Source organism: Schistocerca americana, chromosome 3, assembly GCF_021461395.2.
Source record: "Schistocerca americana isolate TAMUIC-IGC-003095 chromosome 3, iqSchAmer2.1, whole genome shotgun sequence".
NCBI classification, from domain to species: domain Eukaryota; kingdom Metazoa; phylum Arthropoda; class Insecta; order Orthoptera; family Acrididae; genus Schistocerca; species Schistocerca americana.
The window spans coordinates 69,130,724-69,136,999 of NC_060121.1; positions in this window are offsets into that span (position 1 = coordinate 69,130,724).

Here is a 6,276-nt window from a genome sequence, read left to right on the forward strand (position 1 = left end):
AATTTCTCTGCAGCAACCGCTGTCAAGAGTTCGAATTGTATCATAACGCTCGACGGGGCTGAACGTTTGCTGTTCGCAAATTCCTTGTCTTTGTACATGTCCCTTAGCCAAAAGTCGATTCTTGAAGCGAACTTTACTATTTTCTGCAGTTTTCTTCTGTAAGAGACACAGGTTTTGCTAAATCCGTAAACTACTCGGACCCTGAACTAATTTGCAAGTATTATTCTCTTTCAGGGACTTCAATTCTTCACGAATGGCCTCCAGCCACTGAGTTTTAATTGCTGACTGCATAGCTTCTGCATATCTGCTTGGATCCTTATCCCTGATGGGAGTTCCAGCCATGTACACATAACCTCCACCGGTCATCCATTCTGGTTTCTTCTTCTCGCGTTTGCTTCTTCGTTTCTCACTCAAAACGTTTCTTCCTCCAGAACTTCATACCATACCCAAATCATCTTCCTCCTCCTTACTTCCTCCGGGACTTAACGTTATCCCCAAGTCTTCTTCCATTTCACTCACTCACCTGTCATGGCTGACATCACCTGGTTGCTTTGTCATCAGAACTCTGATTAGGCTGGATCTGTTGAACAGTATCTTTACTAGCAACTACAAATTCAGCAGCACTGGTGCGCAGATTGCATATAACTTCAGGCTTTGATTTTACATCGTTACTTAGCGCAACTTTTGAGATGGAATCCAGGCCATAAAGCTATATATCTGTCGTTTATGTACCCCACCAGATGTCCAACAACAGTTTTGTGGTCAAGTTTTGAATGAACATTCTTATTCAAATGCCCATAACATTGTTTCAAGGAGCCTAGACGATCCACGTTGCCTATTGGTCGCCCATACCAAAGATCATAGGGAGTTTTCAGTAGAGTACTTCCCAGTGCCATTTGCAAGATATGCAGTAGTATTGCCTGCTTCTGCCCACAGTTCCTTTGGCAATTGAATGGGTTTCAACATAGAACGTGCAGACTCCACAATACTGCGTTTTTCTTTTTCTGCAACACCATTTTGCTTTGGTGTGTAAGCTGGAGTGATGCTATGTTCTATGCTTCTGCTTGCCAGCAATTCCGAGACTTTCTTGCTATCGAACACTCTTCCTCCATCACACCTGAACTGTTTGAGGTGACCGTTTGTCTTGGCTTCATTCAAGAACTGTTCCAGGACTGTGCTAAATACACTTTTCTGCTTGAGAAAGAAAATATTGCAGGACTTGAAAAAATCATTTTTGAAACACACGTAATAGGGAGCTTTTCCGAGACTCTGTAGACATAGGTTAATTTATGTCAGCATGGATTTGTTCACCTTTAACCATTGGTCGATTAATTCTATTCCTGAATGGCAGTCTGCGCATTTTTCCCAGTTCACATCCATCACAGAATCCTTCCTTACACCCGCCCACATTGTTCATCTGCTTCTAGATGAATTTCTCATTATTGTTGATGTCCAAATCTCTCATGGTTAACTTATAGCATATATAAGACGATGTCACCAAATTCACGTGAGCTGGCTGTACTGGTTTGATACGTATGTCAAGAACGTAGAGTCCATGGTTGACATGACCAGTCATCGTTTGCCCAGACATTTTGTGTTTAATTTTGACACTTTATGACAACAGTCTGGTGCAAAAACCTCTTCGCGCAGCTGCTTTGACAGAGAACAAGTGAGCACTCGATTCAGGAACATAAAGATAATCTTTCAATTCAGTAATTTTTCTGGCATTATTCAACTGCATATGAATTTTCAGTTCCTGTTCATGACCTGAACTTCCTATAATTCTCGGTGACCATGCCTCTATAGCTGACAGTTTTAAGTTTTACCCGTGCAGCTGGGTTTTATCACTCGCTCTAGTGTGGGCGCTCTCGCATGATTTCTCAGGCTACACCCACTCCATCGACTTTTAATTGTGAAGTGGATACCAAAATAGTGTCTTTTTATGGTAGCAAGTTGTGTTGGTACCTCTATCAACGTTTTCCAGCTGGAGGTTCTTCGATTGTAGTTCAGTGGTTTACCTTTTCCGTGATCCATCAACCACTGTAGTCTGTTTTACTCTAGTCAGCTATTTTCTCTGCTCCTTTTAAGTGTCCTCTATTTTGTGTTACTGTGGTGTTAATTTAGCTCTGCACCCCTTGGTGTTCCCTTCCTCTGGGTGCAGAGGTTACGCTTCTACTGTATAGGCCTTTTACAAGTATGTGTGTTTTTAACCGGGGACTGATGACCTCGATGTTTAGCCCCCATCAAACCCCAAAACCAACCAACCATGAGCCAACATGCTCACACCGCTTTTCCCAAGAGAAATCTCTTCAGGGATGTCGAATTTCGTATATGATTAGAAATATTGTTTATTTGCAGTGATATGATGTGTGGCACCACTGTCACAGTATCAGCTGTCGATTCTAACACAATCTTCTACTGAAGCACTGTGACAAAAATGCAACATTATTTCCAAAATGATTGATGCGACTGTCACATCTTTCTCGTTGGGCACTCGGCTGCCCAGTGGCCTACCTGCCCACATTTGTGAAGAGGAAATCTTTATCTCGCGCGTTCAATATTTTTCAATATCGTCACTTTCGTTTGGCTGCCTTTTAATTTTAGGGAAACTGCGTGTAATAAACGCAGCTGGTTCAACCACGCAATTCAGTTGTACACAATTTTAATTTTTCAATCAAAATGTTCACACTTTGGTTTTCAGATGAAATCGTGTCACACAGGCTTGAGATTCTTATTCATTGCCTAGTGTAGAGACAATTCTACCATTTAAAATTCTTTCACAAGAAACATGTTCATTGTGCTTATGCAATTCGTCATTCAGATCTACGAAAAGCGCCTGCAGTTTCGCGACGTGCGTTAATGTTCTCTTTGACGTCACGTTGAACACGAAAATTGCTCCCCCCAGGGGGTCCACAACTCCTTCGTGGATACGTGCGTGGCGAGCACGGGGCCCCGAGCCATTGCAGCCTTCTTTCTCTCCCGGGCTGCATTTCCTTTCCCTTCCCCTCCTTTCCCCTCCATACCCCTTTCCCCTCGCCCTCTCCTCTCCCTCTATTGGTGTCCTTGCTTATGTTGGCCCCCGCTATCCTCCTGGTTCTGTTGGTTTTACACTCTGGCTTTGTTGCGTAATCATCTCCTCCTTTTGGCATTCCTCGGTCCCCCTCTGGGGTTTGACCTCCATTCCAAAATTTCTCTTCCGTAGTGTGAGCCATTTGGGGAAGAGCACCTTACCTAGTGTCTCCGACGTGTGCCCTCCTAGTATATTCCACCTTTTCTTCTACGTCGTTGTCTGATGCTAGGGTGCATAGCCAGCACGGTAGCCAGCCCGTGTGGTGGGGTCGCTATGTACCCTTTTGGTTGAGCCCCCTGAACACACAGGGATCACACTTCTGATACCTGAGCTGTGACCTCCTCATGCATGCCTTGGAGTGGTTGCTCGTCATCCTGGAGCATCGGAACTCCCGGCAATGGCCGCCGTGCCAGACGGCCCTTGCTGTGGCTGGGTGGCGCCCGTGAGGAGAGCCCCTGATCGGAGTGGGTGGTATCAGGGCGGACGCTATGCAGATGAAACGCATAAGGGTCCAAACCTCTGGCCGCTCTTCTGCGGCCGTCTCTCTGCGTGGTACTGATTCCTCAAGTGCTGCTTCTCTTGCCCCTTCGGCCTTCCCTTCCGTGGCTACCCCCTGGGAGGAGGGTCAGGCCCGTCGTCTAGGGGCAAAACCTTTCCCCCGTTATCTAGTTTGCACCAGGACTGATGGAGATACTTTCACCAGTGTCAAACCGTTATTCTTTGTGGAACACATTGAAGACAAGTTCGGCGAAGTGGACTCCCTGAGCAAGATGCGGTCGGGTTCATTACTGATAAAAACTGCTTCGGCTGCCCAATCTGCGGCCCTTCGTGCCTGTACCCATCTTGGCACAATTCCCGTGTCCATTACCCCTCACCAGTCTCTAAATATGGTACAAGGTGTGATTTTTCACAGAGACCTCATCCTTCAAACTGATGAGGAACTTCGGGACAATCTCGGACGGCGGGGTGTTCACTTTGTTCGGCGTGTTCAGAAGGGTCCTAAAGATAATCGTATTGATACTGGTGCCTTTATCCTGGCCTTTGAAGGGGATACCCTTCCTGAGAAAGTTAAGATTATGGTCTATCGCTGTGATGTGAAGCCGTACATCCCACCTCCTATGCGGTGTTTTAAGTGCTTGCGTTTTGGCCACATGTCTTCTCGCTGTACCCAGGACCCTCTCTGTGGTGACTGTGGACGTCCACTCCATGAGGGGAGTCCCTGTGTTCCCCCTCCTGTATGTGTAAATTGTCATGGTAGTCATTCTCCACGTTCAGCAGATTGCCCAGTCTATAAGAAAGAAAAAAAGATACAGGAGTATAAGTCTCTTGATCGTTTAAGCTACACAGAGGCCCGTAAGAAATATGCACGATTGCACCCTGTGTCCATGACATCTAGTTACGCCTTGGTTACATCTTCATCCCTTCCTCCCCCTTCCTTACCCCCGTCCCGGACCCCTCTCCTTCCCCCCTCCCCTGCGGCTCCCACACCTTCTCCTCTGGGCGCCGCTCCCCCTCCCCAGCCGGAGAAGTGTCCCACTCCTTCGGCGTCTGCCGGTCAAGGGCGCCTCTCCCGGGATGCCCCTTCCCGGCACCTTCCAGGTCAAAGGTCTGCTGCAGCGCGGCGACCGCGAGAGCCGCGGTCTATCGGCCCCCAGGTCGCCCGGTCTCTTTCTGTTCCTGATCTTGCTGCAGCTGGCTCCATTATGCCACACAGCCCTCCTCGATCTCAGCCTGAAAAGAAGAAGAAACATAAGTCCCGGGACAAAGAGCCTCTGGTGTCACCGGAGGTCCCTTCCCCGGCTTCACAACCGGATTCTGACCTGTCGTTTATGGATGTCGCCCCCTCCTTGTCGGTGACGGGTGGGGACCCGGCGGTATGATTGGATTTAGCGTGTTCAGCCCTCATTTAAACCATCGTTCTGTGGTTCTCCAATGGAATTGTAATGGCTACTATCGTCACCTTCCGGAATTGAAATCCCTTCTTTCGTCCTACTCAGCAGCTTGTGTGGTTCTCCAGGAATCTCATTTTACAGATGCTCACTCACCGACCCTCCGTGGGTTCCGTGTTTTCTGTCGAAATCGGGTCGGACCCTTGCGGGCTTCTGGTGGCGTTTGTACGTTGGTCCGTACAGACATTGCTAGCACGTGGATTCCTCTCCAAACTACATTGGAAGCAGTTGCTGTTAGGGTCCACTTAGACTCTGCAGTCACAGTATGCAATCTTTATCTCCCTCCTGACAGGACTCTTACACCTGCTGCCTTAACCACCCTTCTTCAGCAACTTCCTCCTCCCTTCCTCCTCCTTGGGGATTTTAATGCTCATCATCCTTTGTGGGGCAGTGCCTTTCCATCTAGACGAGGTCTTCTTATCGACCAATTTATTGCAGACCACGACCTGTGCCTTCTTAATGATGGCTCCCCTACTCATTTCAGTGCTGGTCATGGTACTTTTTCTGCCATTGATCTTTCTCTTTCTTCTCCCTCTCTCCTCCCTTCATTACACTGGTCGCCACACGACGACCTTTGTGATAGTGACCATTTCCCGTTGATTATCACGCTCCCTTCCCGCTCCCCGATGGAGAGGTTACCTCGTTGGTCTTTCCACCGCGCCGATTGGCCTCTATATACTGCACAGGTCGAGTTTTCTCCCTCTTTGTCGGGTTGTATTGATGACGTCCTACGTGACGTGTCTGACGCGATTGTTCGCGCTGCTAACCTTGCTGTCCCGCGCTCATCTGGACAATTTCGTCGTCGGCAAGTCCCGTGGTGGAGTACGGCCATTGCCATTGCCATCCGTGATCGCCGTCGAGCTTTGCAACAGTTTAAGAGGCACCCATCTGTAGCCAGCCTTTCTACCTTTAAGCGCCTTCGCGCTAAAGCCCGTTATTTAATCAAACAGAGCAAGCGGATATGTTGGGAACGATTCGTTTCTTCCCTTGGTTCCACTGTCCCTCTGTCACGGGTATGGGCTACACTTCGCTCTCTCCAAGGTTGCCATCGGCAGTCCACCCTCCCAGGCCTTCACCTCCCAGATGGCATTTGTACGGACCCATTAGTTCTCGCAGAACATCTTGCGACCCATTTTGCAGTGGCATCAGCGTCGGCCTCCTATCCAGCTGCTTTCCTTCGTCAAAAACAGCAGGCTGAAGCTGTCACCTTATGTTTCACCACTTGTGAGTCAGAATCTTACAACGAACCTTTCACTG